An 18,660-nucleotide genomic window follows, 5' to 3' on the forward strand; every position below is an offset into this window, starting at 1 on the left:
ATTTACATTTGACTCTTCATTATTATTAGGTGAGTCAATGGGACTTGTTCTAGAGGTAGACATCTATCACATAATATCAAACACGTTAAGAGATTAATATATCACATAATATTCATATGTTAAAAATATATAGTTTCCAACAAAAATGTTAAGCAATCATTTTTAAAGAAAACACGGTCGAAGTCCAGACTCACTAATGCATCCTAACAAATTCGATAAGACACACTAATGCAAATTTTCTGGTTCTCTAAGACCAACGCTCGGATACCAACTGAAATGTCCCGTTCTTATTGATTAAAAACGTTCCATATAAATTGATTTCGTTGCGAGGTTTTGACCTCTATATGAGACGTTTTTTCAAAGACTGCATTCATTTTTAAAACAAACCATAACCTTTATTTCATAAATAAAGGTTTAAAAAGCTTTACGTAGATTATCAAATAATGATAATCTAAAATATCCTGTTTACACACGACCATTACATAATGGTTTACAATACAAATATGTTACATCGAAATCAGTTTCTTGAATGCAGTTTTTACACAATATCATACAAACATGGACTCCAAATCTTGTCCTTATTTTAGTATGCAACAGCGGAAGCTCTTAATATTCACCTGAGAATAAACATGCTTTAAACGTCAACAAAAATGGTGGTGAGTTATAGGTTTAACCTATATATATCAAATCGTAACAATAGACCACAAGATTTCATATTTCAATACACATCCCATACATAGAGATAAAAATTATTCATATGGTGAACACCTGGTAACCGACATTAACAAGATGCATATATATAAGAATATCCCCATCATTCCGGGACACCCTTCGGATATGATATAAATTTCGAAGTACTAAAGCATCCGGTATTTTGGATGGGGTTTGTTAGGCCCAATAGATCTATCTTTAGGATTCGCGTCAATTAGGATGTCTGTTCCCTAATTCTTAGATTACCAGACTTAATAAAAAGGGGCATATTCGATTTCGATAATTCAACCATAGAATGTAGTTTCACGTACTTGTGTCTATTTTGTAAATCATTTATAAAACCTGCATGTATTCTCATCCCAAAAATATTAGATTTTAAAAGTGGGACTATAACTCACTTTCACAGATTTTTACTTTGTCGGGAAGTAAGACTTGGCCACTGGTTGATTCACGAACCTATAACAATATATACATATATATCAAAGTATGTTTAAAATATATTTACAACACTTTTAATATATTTTGATGTTTTAAGTTTATTAAGTCAGCTGTCCTCGTTAGTAACCTACAACTAGTTGTCCACAGTTAGATGTACAGAAATAAATCGATAAATATTATCTTGAATCAATCCACGACCCAGTGTATACGTATCTCAGTATTGATCACAACTCAAACTATATATATTTTGGAATCAACCTCAATAACAATAATAATAATAATCCTAGTTGTAATTATAATACTTACATTAATAAATACAATAATAATAACTCTTAATGTGATTAATAATAATAATACTTCTAACATTTTAGGAGTAACAACAATTATCATAATAATAACTAATAATAATAATAGTAATAGTAACAATTATACAATAACAATAATAATTGTAATATCAATATTAATAATAATAAAAATAATTATAATGAGATAAAATAAAATAAAAAGACTACCTTAGGAGCTTTTATAAAAAAGAATGCACGGAACCGAGCTCGAACCCGTGACCTCTCGCTCACCCCTAACTCCCCATAACCAATACTCCAATACTGATCTCCTGATTAATATGGAATACCCTTATATTTAAACCCGTATTTCTTTCTGATAATAAACTTCATCTTCTACCTTTCAATATCAAACTCGAACTCATGCCCTCTCAACTTAATATTAGTTTACAAAAATCGACTTTAAGTTATAAAATTCAACACATACATGATTAGTTAATATAAATTGAATAAAAGAAAAGAAAAAAAAATAAAAAAAAACTGGTGCAGCTTCTGCTTGCCTTCGGCCTTTTCAAAAAAAAAAAAAAATTGATTTCACATTTGAGGTTGAATTGGACAAAGTTTATAATATGAAATAGTTGCTAAATCATTCATGTAATCTTTATGAATCATCAATTGATCCAATAGCATCAAAACAACTTCGAATTTTAAGATGAACACTTTGGTTGACTTTTAAAATCCTAACTTTGACTCGAAAATTCGTGATGAATATGTTGAATTGAAATCTGAAACTTTGCAGTTAGGTTGAGTGGATGATTCCTAACGCTTCTGTATTTTTACTTTTTGTAAAACCATTCGATTTCACATTTTTGACAAAAAGTTACAAGGCAGAGGTATACGCTGTGATAAAGAAAAATAATAATACGCTTAACAGACTTATAAAATTAAGGATAAATATTACAGATGTAGCAGAAAAGAATTCCATTGCATTTCAATAAGAGGTGGATTATTTAAAGAGGTCGACTGATTTATGGTTCGGCAAAAAAAAATAAATTAATATAACAATAGAAAACGAGAGTTAACAAATTTTGAAAGGTTTCTGTGGATTGAGATCGACTTCTAATGATTTTAGATAGCAACAAAAAATGATAAAGCTCGATCACTGTATGATGTGTATGCATAACAGATTTGTTTCCCTTTTAACTTAATTTATAGATTATATAATTAATAAATATATTAATAATAATAATAATCACATTAATAATAAATAATAATGATAAATAAATAAAAATACTGATTTCCTAATAAATATAGCTTTATATATTTATTTGTAACTATATATTACTATACATGTATCTCTCTTTATATATATATATATATATATATATATATATATATATATATATATATATATATATATATATATATATATATATATATATATATATATATATATATTTTAGATTATAATTAATATTATTAATAAATTTAAATATAACTACAATAATAGTATTCCTAATATTATACATATAATAATACAATTTACAGTGATATAATAATAATAATAATAATATTACTAATGATAATGATAGTAATTACAATAAAATGCGTACAATAATATTATTAATAATATTAACAATACTATATCAATTTGTATATCAATTTTCATATCTATATACTATTTATTGATAAAAGAAATATTTCTAACATTGATTTTAATAAAGATCATAAAAAAAAAATTAATATTATTATTAGTACTACTAATATTATTAGTTATAAATTTATTAATGGTATTAACAATATTAATAATATAATAACTTATACTTATCGAATTTCATATATTCGTGCTTTTAATGATACAGTTATTATAATAAATTAATGTTAATAATATTAATATAGAAATTTTAATTTTTAACTTGTAATACATATAATATATTTACTTTACACTATATTATATAATAACGTTTATGGTATATTTAAAGATTACAACATGTTAATAATTATAAATAGAAATTATATATAAATTTATAATAATATATGTGTGGTCATATATATCTATATATATCTCTATATATATACATTCATCTTCATATTAGCTTATTTATTCTAATTATTATTTTACTTTATGAATCCAATTAACTATATTATATTTTTATTATTTCAAAATGTAAATTTATACATTTATATTTATAATTATATTTATATATATGTATATATGTTATCTATACAAAAATGTTCGTGAATCGTCGAGAACAGTCGAAGGTCAAATGGATATATGAAATAGTTCAAAAACTTTGAGACTCAATCATTACAGACTTTGCTTATCGTATCGAAATCAAATAAGATTTCAGGTTTAAATTTGGTCGGAAATTCCCGGGTCATCACAAATATGAGGCTCGGCGGCTTGTACGGGCACACGACTCCTAGCCGATCGAACTAGAGTCTACCGATAGTCCTTCCTACCAAGTCTCTGCATAACTATCCAAACGCAATACATGCATTCTTCTATGCGATACTAACAGACTGTAGGACTTGGACTCAACCTCCCTTGGAATGGTTGACCTCACACGAACTTCAACTACCCTAGGCATGGTTGAAAGCCCCCAACCGCCCTAGGCATGGCTGGTGTCAAACACAGTGCACATATACAATATATATAGATCACATAGCATGCAACTATCTATCTAGCATGGCAATCACTACACTACACAAGGTAATCAGAGGAATCCACAGTAGCATGATTTGCTACTTAAACTCTATTCGAAGATAGACCCGCTCACCAATTACCAGCAACAGCTCAGATTCTAACTACTGAGCTTTCTCTTTATCCTTTCCACCTGAGAATAAACATAACCAAGTCAGTAATTATGTCTTGATATCATCCCAGCAACAAGACAATAACATCAATATATAAACACTTGAACACTTAACCACCTGACCATTCAACCGTACGAGTGACACTCACCCGCACATTTGAGGAACCTCAACCGTGCGGTTGACACCTCACTCGTACGTTTAGTCCTTGGCCAAATATCTAATTAGACAACAGTAGATCCGTACGGTTGGCCACACGAGTGAAATATGACCCGTACGAGTCATATCTCAACTGTACCATCCAACTAGCAAATATAACAGTTCAAGTAACCACTCACTCGTGCGGTTCACTATGCGGTTGACCGCCTCAACCGTACGAGTGAAAGCTCACTCGTGTGAGTGAAAGCTCACTCATGTGAGTGAAAAATAACATCAATAACAACATGTAATAATATTTTTCAACTATATTCATCATATATTCAATCATTCATAAGCCTATATCAAGAATTAAACCCATAATAACATATTAACGCATGCACACTAGACACACACGCTAATATCTCTATTTCTGACCCAAATACATTCTTATATAGCTTCTAAAAATTCTACCATTGGAAAGGATTTTTCATTACAATTCCAACGATACTTGATTCATCAAAAACGGAGTTACGATTTGAAAGTTATGACCAAAATAAGTTTCTACAAATCTGACCCTGTGCTCACACGTGTGACTGAGGCCTCACTCGTATGAGTGAGTCCTTACACGCGTGGTTAAACCTCAAAAGTGTGGTCACTCGTACGAGTGACCTGTCACACATGGGGGAGCTGAAGAACAGCTCCTGCACGATGTTTTTCGCGTTTTTGACCCAAAAACTCGATTTTTGCAAGTTCTAACCTCAAAACCACTTGAAAAACATCATATAAACTATATAACAACTATTTCTAACATCAATTAAGCATAACAAACACAAAACATGAAGATTCAAGGTCAAAAATGCTTAAAACCCACTTTACACCCAAACCCAATTTCTTTAAGAATTAACACATGAATTCAAGTAAACAAACCTGGATTAATCATCACAAAGATGATATGAATCAATCCTTAAAGCCTTACAATCCAATTTCTAGCTTGGATTAATTTAGGGTTTGAGAGGAAATGAAGTTAGGTACGTACTTGTTTTGAGATAAATCTAGAAATGAGAAGATAGAAGCAGTTTACACTCTTAAGTGGGTATTAAAACCCATACCCCACAACACACGGGTATTTATCAGTTATCTGATATCTTTCGTACCTCATTAGGAGGCCCTAACGGAATCCAAATTAAACAAACGAACCATTTCTGTGACCCTTGTCACAAACTGGTCTTAACCACATATTCAATTAATAATAAACATATTATTAAAATAAAAGCATATTTTAAACACAAATATAAACCTAAGAGCAATTAAGAAATCTTACTTCTAACCCCGGTTTCAGTCTGTTACAAAAGTATACGATTTCAAAAATTTGCACGAATGGCAAATAAATTTATTTTTATAAAACTTTGAGAGGATCGCACAGTAAAATAGTGTGAGTAAAATTTTGGCAAACAAAATTTTCATACCTCGGAGGTTACAAGTTGGAAAAAGATTGATGAGGATTGAGTAAAAGATTTTGAAAATTTCGGGTGATATTCGAGCAAAAATGTTACGAGGTAATGAAAACTGTTGAATTTAAATGTGGTTGATGACTATTAGTAGGGCATAAGTCCTTTGACCAAAAATGCTTAAGTGTGAAGTTGTTGCTTATAAGTGAGATACGAATGGGAGAGTATGAGGATGAGAATTAACCACCCATCAATTTTGGAAAATTTCGAACTGGTATGACTAATATCGAAGTAGGAAGGATGATTGTGTAATTATCATCGAATAAGAAATCTCTCGGGATAAGTTAGGATTTAGAGTCGCGTAAGAATGAGTATCAAATAAGATTTTTGGGTAGTCCTTAATATAGAATTGAATTGCTGAAGTGACGGGATACAATTTCCTTTATGTATCGTTGTGTAAGTTTATCCATTGCATCAGTTTCTTTAATGGCTAGAAAGTGAGCAGATTTGGTGAGGCAGTCAACGATAACCCAGATAGTATCATAACCGCCTACCGTTTTCAGTAGCTTTGTGATGAAATCCATTGTCATTCCTTCCCATTTCCATTGTAGGATTTCGGGTTGTTGTCATGCAACTAATAAGGTTCAACTTCGGGCTACTTCTCTCCTCGTAAACTATCAATGGCTCACCATTCTCGTGAGGTATACGAATAATCTTCTCACTATAAATAACTTTCGCTTTCATTCTTGAAAGCCAGTCCGTTCCAACTATTTCATCAAAGATTCCTAACTTGATGAGTATCAGGTTAATCTTAAAGTCCATTCCAACTTTTTACATCAAGCTTCCCAAGTTGATGGGTGTTGGGTTAATCTTAGGTTTCATTCCAACCAAATCTTATTATACTACCGTGAAAAATTCTATCAATCTTTTCAAATAACATCTGTTTGTGCGTAGGTAACTAATTCTTTCCAACTACAACTTTAAAATTTCCAAGTTTTATTGACGTGAGGTCATCCCCAGATGACCCACCTATTAATTTTAAGGTACTACCTTAAATTATTCCTCTATCTCTGCCAGCTTACCATTAGCTTGTCCTATAGAATACCTAAATCTCATGGTTGTTAATGGCTTATTAGTCATAACACTAAGGCTCTTAGATATAAGGTTTCTATCACTCTAGTACTAAACAACTCCGAGACAATAAAACGTTGTGACGAAACGTACCCTAACTAAAATCAGGATCTATGCGAGTTTCCATAGCTGGGATAATGATTGCTCTACCGCAGGTAAGTCCAAGGTTTTTCCTATTTGAGAACTTTTTCCTTAAGTATCCAGGGTGTCTATATCTATAACAGATTTTTGGGTTATCAATTCTGCAATCAAGGCCCTTCTTGTACAGTATTTGGGCTTAGTGGTTATTCCTACCTCTAACAGACCATAATGCGTATACTCAAGTGGTTCCTACCAAAATTTTCTTTGAATCACTTCATATTCCTTATCTAGTAACATTGGGACTTCTGCATGATTCATTTCAATATATTCACGCTGTCCTGGAGTCATTATATTGTACTAAATCGTACGTTCATTCCAATATCACTCCATATGGTCAATGTAACGTGATCACTTCAAGTTCTACTCAATTTCATCTAACAGTGCTCTATCTATGCTATCCCAAAACAAATTCTACATAATTAATCTCACGGTTTTTTGGTGTGGGTGCGTAGGTTCCGTAGGTCATGCATCAATGCCTAAATGTCCCGAAATTTCTTCAAAATGTTCGGGTTCAGGTAATGTCGTTAGGTTCCTTTCTAGAAACTCAATCTGGGTCTCGTGTCGAGTTGTACGTGTAGCAAGTAGTAATACGATATGTTTTGAGGTGACTCCCAAGTCTTTAGGTGTGGCTGAGCATCAGTGGAAAACACTATGACCTTGTGAAAGGAGATGCCTTCCTGACTTCTCCAATGCCTATGAGTGTTAGGGACCTAAGTCTAGAAGTGTCGTTAGATCATCGAGTAGTGGTGGAGAATGGAAGAGTAAGTGACGGTCATGAAAGTGTACGGGATACGAGTCATCTTACAGAAACTGAACATCCTTCTAATGTTCATACGCTGTACGTGGCTAATTAGGGTGAGCTCGGGGTGCGGTTACTCTGACAAGTCCTCGCATATCTCCTTCTCTGAGGATCAACCTTAGTGGGCGTGTATTCCGAGGGGTACTCCTCCTAGATTGCGTGAAGTAATGTTTCGATCTCTGGAACGGTGGAATGGTAGTAACAGGTGGATTACAATACTAATCCTTAGGGTTAGACGAGCGGAAAAGGGTTCAGAAAAACATCTAAACTAGGAAATATAAATTCTCCAAGTCGGTACAGCAAAAAGCAGACGGGTAGCAAGCACGTAATCAGGCATAGTAACTACCGCAGCCTAGAGCATCTACAACAGTACATAGCATGACAGTAATAACAGTATTAAGCAGAAGTATCATGCATCTAAAAGCAGATAGTAGCATGCAATAGCGAAAGTAAGCAGTAGCATGCAGCAAGTTCATATAGCAGTAGAAGTAAGCAATAGCATACAGTAGTAATAAGCAGTAACATGCAATAATATAATACAGTAGCATGCAGCAGTTTCGCAGAAACAAGTAAACAAGCAAGTTGTAGATTAGTCTTATTAGCGATTCCTACTTGACTCGGTCGAGACTCACTAATGCAACCTAATTCCCTACAACCAATGCTCTGATACCAAATGTGACGCCCCGTACAAAACCATCGTGTATGGTTCATCAACAACAGGATCATTACAAGGTCAAACACTATATGCTGTTTGAAAACCAGTTTTGCATTCATAAAAAGATAGCGTTTTACAAAAGATAACGTGCTTCCTATGAATAGAAGTGTTAACATAAGTATGTGACCCAAAGGTTGTTACAAAGCCATTGTTTAAAAATATCATAAATTACGAATGCAAAATAAAAGTTTCATGATTGCGACATCTCTAAGTAATGCAGCGGAAATCTAACACAGAAGGTCCGTAACAGCAAGTCTATAACACCAAAACAGCGAGTCTAACATCGGAAGCAACAACCTCTAAGCACCTGAGAAATACAAGCTTAAAAAGTCAACACGAATGTTGGTGAGCTATAGTTTGTTTGTAATCAGTAATGTAATGTAGACCACGAGTTTTCAGTACTTCAACCAGCAGTTTAAATCAGTATGAAAAGTATATGCTTAACCGTGGACACCCGGTAACTACACTTAACGTATGTATATCACCCCCTAAAAGTGAACTTGGAGAGTGCGTTTGTCCTCAAAGTATTAAACACCTGTTGTCTACTAGCACGACTAGCCCGAGTGGGGTTGCCAAACCCTATGAATCTATATTTAAGATTCGCGTTCACGGTTATGAAACCAATGATTAAACGTTACCGAGCTAAGGGAATCTTTGTGCCGTTTTGTAACCCACACATATATAAAGTTTAAGTACTCGTGTCTAGTATGTAAAACGTAAAAAGCGCATGTATTCTCAGTCCCAAAAATAGTAAAAAGTAATAAGGGATGCTATAACTCACAGTGAATAAGCAGTAAAAGTTGATATGAAACGTATGCAAATAGTAAGTTGGTCCGAAAGGTCGTCAACCTAAGTCAAAGGTCACTAGGTCAGTATGTTGTCCCCATAAGTTTAAAAGTGCATAATTTAAGTTTAAGTGTCATCATCATCATCACCATCACCATTTATCATTCATAAAAGCTAAGTAAGTTTAACAAGAATAGAGATCGAAACAAAAGGCTGACTTCGATCAGCTGGTACGACCTCTATACAAATAGAAAAGACTCGTAGTCAGTGGCCAAGGATCCGTATGTGAGTCCTCTAACTGCTGACCAATTTTTAGAACCTAACTCGTCTTCGTTTGACTGTGGCGACGGTTTAAGTGCGAGTAGGTCAGAATTTTCAGCACGTCGTTACAAAGGCGTAGTGACTTTCGGAAGGCTATAAATCCTAAAATGTATATCGGATTTAGGCGAGGCCTAAATGAAAAGTCATCTACTCGAAACGAACTATCTGAAAATCAATTTTTCAGAAGTCTGGGAGTCTGATCAGACCCTGAAAAAGAGTAAACAAGTGCTCCGGTGGGTTTCTTGGTGCTTGATGCTCATCACGGTTCTCATCCTTGATGCGTGTAAGCTTCAAGTGTACAACTCATTGATGTGTTAGCATCACTTTGACCAAGATTCAACCATCAACACACAAAATGTTAAGACCAAGTAAGAATACAACTCACTTAAGAGTTTTAGAAGGATGATGAACCAAGGTTACATCATATTCTTAGTCTTAACACAAATACAAGTTCTATTTACAACTAAAGCTATAAACTTTCATTCAATCAAACAAGTATGAACATAAACTTGATCAAAAAAAGTAATGGAACCCTAAGCTAGAGAGCTTAGATCCTTTTCACACAAGTTATGAGATTACAAAGCTAGAAAGCTTGAATCTTTGGTGTTCTTGAAGATCTTGAAGCATAAAGCTTAGATCTTCAAGTTACATGAAGATCATAAACACAAGTTTAGATCTTTATAACAAAATAAAGAGACCATAAACTAGAAAGCTTAGATCTAACAAAAGTAATGAAGATTCAAATATAGAAAGCTTGAATCTTGAATGTTCTTGAAGATCCTTGAAGCATGAAGCTAGGTCTTCAAGTTACATGAAGACCATAAACACAAGTTTTGATCTTTACAACAAAATAAAGAGATTATAAGCTAAAAGATTTAGATCTAACAATATAAGTGAAGATTCAAAGCTAGAAAGCTTGAATCCTCCATGTTCTTGAAGGATTCAAATCCAAGTTTGAATCTACAAGATATAACAAGATCAAAAAGCTAAAGAGCTTGATCTTACATGATGATGATGATGATTTCGTGACTAGGAGAAGAAGAAGAAGAGAAAGAAAATTTAATACTTACACTTTTTAGAGTGAGAAAGACTAGAGAGAAAATAAGAGAGTAAGTGTGTGTACATTGTGAATGAGATCAAGTGTGAAATGGGTGAGCTAAGGCTTGTATTTATAGTGGGAATGGGTGTGGGGAGGCCCTCATGGCCGTTGGTTTTGGGGGGGACAAGTGGGGGACAACTTTTGCTTTTTGGTTAATGGTTGTCTAAAGTTGGTGCTTATGTTGGGATCCCATGCAACATTAGTGATAATAGTTAACAAAAATGCTAGTATGTTGGCTCTTATAAATAGACATTTGTCTTACATATAAATGGGTTATAATCCATTAATAATTGGGCTAATTAAATAGTCCACTAGCTAGAGTAGGGTGGGCTAAAGTCCAACAAGGTAGAAAGTCCAACAAGACTAACTAGTGTGTTCTAGTAAATTACTAAGCGTAATTAAGCATCTAAAAACCCAAGTAATTGTTATTATAAAATAACAATTAGTATTACGTAGTCATAATATTCTGATTATGACCAAAGTTAAATGTGTACCAAGTACATAGCTCGTTTCAAACGTCAAGTGACACCAACGGTCGTAAAAGCATTCGGGGATCAATTTAAGTGATTACACACTTAATAGCATGTTGTAAGGTATTAATGAAAGTAATTAACCATTAAATAAGATCCCAGAGCATAAACTAGCTCAGTACGCACATATACGCAGTTTCGTGAAGGCACAAAGCACAAAAGCAAGTCGAAAAAGCCGGGTCGTTACACAACTAATTCAGAACCCTAATTTACCTCATCGACTCAATTGTATCATCTTCTCAACAATGATTAAATTTTAGCATACATATGAATTCCATTATCAGGTATTTTTATCTTCATCTATAAATTATCCTTATCTATAAATTGTGTAATTAATCATGCTTTTTATCACTACGAATCCAGTCATTTCAATTATGTATTTTTTGATTACATTGCTTATCATCAATAAACCCTATTAAAATCAATTTTCTATTACGAATTTATTCAATTTAGTTTTGGGTTTTTGATTATTTGATTAAATTGTTTATTATGGTTATTCTATTTTAGGATAATATATGGGATTTTAAAAATTATTAAAATTATATGCCGGTATTTAGGTACTATATTATTTAATTTCAAAGAATATTATACAGAGGAATATTCAAATGAAATCAATTTTTAAGTTGAGATCCAAATGATCAATCGAGTGTGACACGTGGCACGATAATCACATGTGATTGAAAAAAATTAAAAAAAAAAAAAATTTTCAAAAATTTTTTTTAAAAAAAAAATTAACTTTTTTGTTCTTTTTTCGAAATTTTTTTTTTAATTTTTTGAATTTTTTTTTTCAATCACATGTGATTTGATTTGAAATGCAGTAAATCACATGTGATTCTGCATGCCAATCACATGTGATTGTAAAACCCAATCGCATGTGATTCTGCATGTCAAATTCAATCACATGTGATTGAATTTTTTTTTTTTTTGTAAAATGACGAATTTCAGTAAATTTGTGCTAAAATCTTTAAACACCAAGTTTTTGATCAAAACTTGATCAAATCACTGAATTAAAGTCTGAAATTTTGAAGATATGATCACGAAACGCTAACAAAGTTAATCATATCACCGAATTTAAGTCTGTTTCCGGTTGAAATTTTTTTTTTGAAAAAGAAATTTTGAATTTTTTTTCTCAATCACATGTGATTGGATTTGGCATGAAGAATCACATTTGATTGTGTTTTACAATCACATGTGATTGGGTTTTACAATCAAATGTGATTGGATTTGAAATGCTAAATATAAAAAAAACAAAAAAATTTCAAGAAAAAATTTAAAAAACTTTTTCAAAAAAAAAAATTATAAGAAAAATTCTTTTTTTAAATTTTTTTTTCCAATCATATGTGATTGTCGCGCCACATGTCGCGCTCTGATTGATTCGTTGAATTTCAAACAAATTATTGGATTTAAGGGATTACAACTCTAGACAAATAAACTGATAATACAAAAGAAAATGTGTTAGTCCCTCCGCAACGGGCGAGTTTAATCAACTAGTTATTACTATTACTATTATTATTAATATGATAATTCTTATTATCATGACAAATGGTTCGAAAATGTAAAATAAGTTACTAAAATTATCTAAGAAGATAATATGATTTTTCCAAATGTCTAAAAAGGATAGTGTTTTTTAATTTGAAACTCGAAAAGGATTGTGATTTCAAATTGTGCTACAAGTAAGCCCATCATGTAACCAGTACACATCAACACTTAACAGACTTAGTTAACACAAGTTAGAAAATGTATCAACAATGAGCATTCTTAAAAGCACAGGGACTAGTGGTATAGGCGTATAGCTGTTAAAAGATAGGGACTGACGATAAATATTTAGATAAACCACGTGAACTAACGGTATATGTGACGATCGCTCCAAATCCATATGGATGAACACGTCATTCATCGATTTCATTGCGAGGTATTTGACCTCTATATGATACGTTTTATAAACATTGCATTCTTTTGAAAAGGCAAACCAAATATGAATATTTAAATCAAAGGTTTTCGACATCTGATGATTTCTACATATAGACAATCACTGTAAATAATAGTTTACAACAGTACTTCCGTTGACAATGCAGTCAAAATAAGATACATGGTGATGATTTGGTGAATGCAACGTTTTCTTGAAAAATATGCCATGTAAGACTCCATGCACATAGCTTGTCTATCATATAAGCAAACAGCGGAAGACTTCTAGGAAACCTGAGAATAAACATGCTAACAAGTGTCAACACAAAGGTTGGTGAGTTCATAGTTTGTATGTTTCGCATAATCTGTATATAAAGGTGGATCACAAGATTTTAGTTGTTTCATCCAGAAACGTTTATCAAAAGTTTGTCAATAGATTCTACGTAACAGAGCACCCTGGTAACTAAGCTTTAACGTTATAATGATAAATACCCCATTCGTTTTAATACACGCAAACCAACGTGCCCTAAACTCAAATAACACACGTTCGTTAAAAGGCTAGCGCTCTAGCTCGGACGGGGATGTCAAGCCCTATGGATCCATATACTGTTATTCGCGCCCACCAGTCCATATCCTATGTACTGGCAGCTACTAGTTACTAAAGCTAAGGGATTTTCGGTTCAAACTCAGTGTAGAATTAAGTATGTACTTGTATCCATTGCGTTTAAAATAAATTGCATGTATTCTCAGCCCAAAAATATATATTGCAAAAGCAATTAAAAAGGGAGCAAATGAAACTCACCTTAGCAGCATATAAAGTCGTTCACCAAAATGTGATCGAAACTCGGATTACCAAATAACCGTAGATCTCAACGTATCAATATTAAGATTCAATATTGTAGGAAAGTACGTAGACACAACAGAGATGATAAACACTATGTTTGATTCATAAATATACCCCCGAACATTACCCATAACCTCCTTGGCAATAACCCATAATTTCCTTAGCTCTATCCCGCTCGAAAACTATTTTGAAAGTGACACGCTCATAACCTCGTCGTAATATTTTATGTATAATATTACTAAAAATATTAAGATTAATAATAATAATAATCTTAATAATAATAATAATATAATAATAATAATAATAATAATAATAATAATAATAATAATAATAATAATAATAATAATAATAATAATAATAATAATAATAATACAGAGATAAATATAAAAGAAAATGAAGAACTGAAACAAAATCGGGCGAATTTATAGATTTGAGCCACCATCACCCACCATGCGATCGCATGGTTTTATAGGCATACGGCCATGCGATCGCATGGCCAACTGTCACCAGCCTGGTTCGTTTGTTTTTATCTCTGTCGACATAATATTATATTTATATATAATATATATAATTTATATAATTAATTATATATTATATTAAATTCACGTGCATAGTTGACTTGTAATTTTCGTTCCAATAAGTCGTACGTCGTCACTCGACTTATGTCCCGGTTCCGGTTTTTCGAACGTCCTTTCGTATACTGAGAAAACTTGTACTTTACGTTTCGTGAATCGTACCTTTGTCAAAATATAGTCTTAAATCATCCATAAACTATACCACTCGAGGTATAACTTATACATTTGAGTGTTTTGGTCATTTACTTTTATAAATCATCGTCTCGCTATTTGTTAATATATATTATATACATTTACATTTTGAAATAGTGTAGCATTTTGGGTACTGTAGCAATTCACTGTAGCAAATAGTGATTTTCGAAAACACTGTAGCATTTTGGGTACTGTAGCAATTTGAAAATACTGTAGCAAATTAGTGTTTTACTGGTTCATCTTAAATGCTTTAGTTAACTTATTTAAATATCAAACGAATCAATAAACGAATGTTACTATCGTTTACTAAATAACTTGAAATTATATATATGTATATATCTTTTTAATATACATAAATCAGTTTTTAAATACACATTGGAAGTTATTTATAAATAAATTTTAATAATAAATATTTCAACTTATAATATATATTCAAATAGATATTTAAACCAATAAGTTTAATGTACGGTATCAAACAATTAATACATTGTTACCTTTTCAAGTTATAGTATATATGTATCTATTTACATATAATTGTTCGCGAATCATCGAAAACAACCGAAAGGTATTTGAATATATGAAAGTAGTTCAAAAATTTTTAGTTTCAGTTTTACAGACTTTGCTTATCGCGTCAGAAATGTTAATCATACAAAGATTAAGTTTAAATTTGATCAGAAATTTCCGGGTCATCACAGTACCTACCCGTTAAAGAAATTTCGTCCCGAAATTTGAGTGAGGTCGTCATGGCTAACAATAAAAATGTTTTCATGACGTATATGAGTCGATAAATAGAGTTTTATCATCGTTGAATAATATGGATAAAGCAATCCAATTACTCGAAGCATATGAGAGAAGTTATCGTAATCGAGTGAAATGGAGAATAGAGATGCGTCTTATCTCTTGATGTAATAACGATTGATTTCCGGAATTTAAGGAATAGAAAATCTTCATAATCTAAATAAGATTTGATTCTTTGGATTTTAAGGAAATTAAGATTTCCTTTGATTAAATGCGTAATCTGCCTTGATTGCTATGTCTGATATTTTGCTATAAATTGACCTCTTCCGTTTCATTTATTTTCACCACTCCTATAATCTTCTTTCTTATTTCATACTTACAAAAGATTTGTGAAAATGCTTCATCCAGTTCTGATTCTTGATATTTTCTTGGCTATCATATCATTCATTCTTCTTTTTCATCTGCCACCAGAGGAGGTTATTTTCTTCTACTATTACCTTGGGGTTATAGTGTTTTTCATTCTCCCGTATCTTTATATTGCTATACGCATTGATATACACGGTTTGTAATTTCGGGGTTGTTATCGGGCTTTATGTTCTCCATTATATTTCGGAGCTTCATGCTTTCGTTTTCTCTTCTCGACCTTAAGTCAAGCGAATAATGGTCCAGAATTCGTAGGTATGAATTTCAGAATAAACATAATTAATTTTCTAAGAAAGAAACGGTAATGGCACAATCTGACTTGTCAAATTACCAGAATATCCGGAAAAGACCGAATCATCAAGAAATATATTTTCTTGATATATTTAGAGATTATATAGCTAGCGCAAGTACGTATGTTTACAAAGTATTAAACACCCATTAAATGCTAGCGCGACTAGCTCGAGTGGGGATGTCAAACCCTATGGATCCATATCTAAGATTCGCGTCTACCGGTTCATAAATCAATAGTTAAACGTTACAGAGCTAAGGGGAATCTTTGTGCCGTTATGTCACCCACACATATATAAAGTTTAAGTACTCGTGTCTAGTATGTAAAACATAAAAAAAGCATTTATTCTCAGTCCCAAAAATAGTTAAAGTAAAAAAGGGAGCTATAACTCACAGTGAACAATGTGGTAAAAGTCGATACGAAATGTAAGCAAGTAGTAAGTCGGTCCAAACAAGTAATTTGGTCGATCCAAAAGGTCCTCAACCTAAGTCAATGGTTACTAAGTCAGTAAATCGTCCCTAAAAGTATAAAAGTAAATAAGTTAAGTCTTAAGTATCATCATCATCATCATCTTACGAAAAAGATAAAGTAAGTTTTCAATAGAAATAGAGATCGAAACAAAGGGCTGACTTCGGACATCTGCTGCGACCTCTATACAAACTGAAATGACGCGCGGCCAGTGGCAAAGGCTCCGTTTGTGAGTCCTCTTACCGCTGTCCAATTTTCAGATCCTAACTCGATGTCGTTTGACCGTGGCGACGGTTCAAACGCGAGTAGGTCAGAAATTTCAGTCACGTCGTTACAAAGGCTTAGTGATTTTCGGAAGGCTATAAATCCTAAACCGTATATCGGATTTAGGCGAGTCTTGAACGAAAAGTCATCTACTCAAACCAAACTATCTGAAAATCAACTTTCCATAAGTCCCAGGAGTCTGATCACACCCTGAAAAACAGAAATAAGTGCTCCGGTGGGTTTCTTGGTGTTTGATGCTCATCACGGTTCTCATCCTTGATGCGTATAAGCCTTAAATGTATAACTCTTTGATGTTTTAGCATCATTATGATCAAGTTTTAACCATCAACACACAACTAAAAGTAAAAGCTAACTTTCTATAAGTTTTGAACATCAAAGTTGTCTCTTTATTGTATAAACACAATAAAGCTTCAACCTTTGTCCTTTTGATACAAGTTTATGCATCTTCATCATATGAGATGATGAAGACTTGATTTTTATCACCATAAAAATCATAAAAGGTTCCAAGTAAGTGAGATCTACAATAATAACTTAGATCTCAAGTGTTAAGAAACCCTAAGCTAGAAAGCTTGGATTTTTACAAGATTAATGAGATCATAAGCTAGAAAGCTAAGATCTAGTAAAAGTAATGAGATCATAAACTTAAAAATCTTAGATCTAAACAAAATAATGAAACCCTAAGCTAGAAAGCTTGAATCTTTAATGTTCTTGAAGATCCTTAAAGCAAAAAGCTAGATCTACAAGTTACATGAAGATCATAAACATAAGTTTTGATCTTTTAATAAAATAAAGTGATCTTAAGCTTCAAAACTAAGATCCAACAAAGTAATGAAGATTCAAAGCTAAAAAGCTTGAATCTTTCATGTTCTTAAAGGATTCAAATCAAAGTTTGAATTTACAAGATATAACAAGATCAAAAATCTAAAAAGCTTGATCCTTTGATGATGATGATGATGTCGAAATTAAAGAAGAAAAAGAAGAAGAAATAAAATTCAAGAACTTACAATTTTAGTGTGAGAAAGACTAGAGAGAAAATTAGAGAGCAAGTGGGTGTAAAATGAGAATGAGATTGATATCGGCTAAAAAGTCACGTTTTCACCCCGGTATTAAGGCCCAAAAACAAGAAAGATTCGAACTTTGTTGGCAAAATACCACTTCGCTGGTTAGAATTGAAGAACAAGTAATTACGAAGGCGGTGCAAAAAGAATCAAGAGAATCGGAGCTAAAACGAAGATTCTAGAGCGAAAACGGTGAAAGACAAGAAATAAAGTTACGATCCAGGGAATTCAGGCTGACCAGCAAGCCATACGGCCTGCCATACGGCCTGCCAATATGGAAATGGCCTGCCATATACGTTCCACCACACGAGCCACCAAACGGCCTGCCTTGCATACGGCCTGCCATACGGCCTGCCAAATGGCCTGCCAGGCGTATTTGGCAATTTTCAAGTCTATTTAAAGGGTCTTTGTCATTCATTCCAACACACACTTCAATTCACTTATTTCTCTCTCTTGTATAATACTAGTCATACTTTCAAGGCCTTCTCACCTCCGAGCGGGAAATTAAGTACCCGGAGGCGAATGCTGAAG

This window comes from Rutidosis leptorrhynchoides, chromosome 1, assembly GCF_046630445.1.
Source record: "Rutidosis leptorrhynchoides isolate AG116_Rl617_1_P2 chromosome 1, CSIRO_AGI_Rlap_v1, whole genome shotgun sequence".
NCBI classification, from domain to species: Eukaryota; Viridiplantae; Streptophyta; class Magnoliopsida; order Asterales; family Asteraceae; genus Rutidosis; species Rutidosis leptorrhynchoides.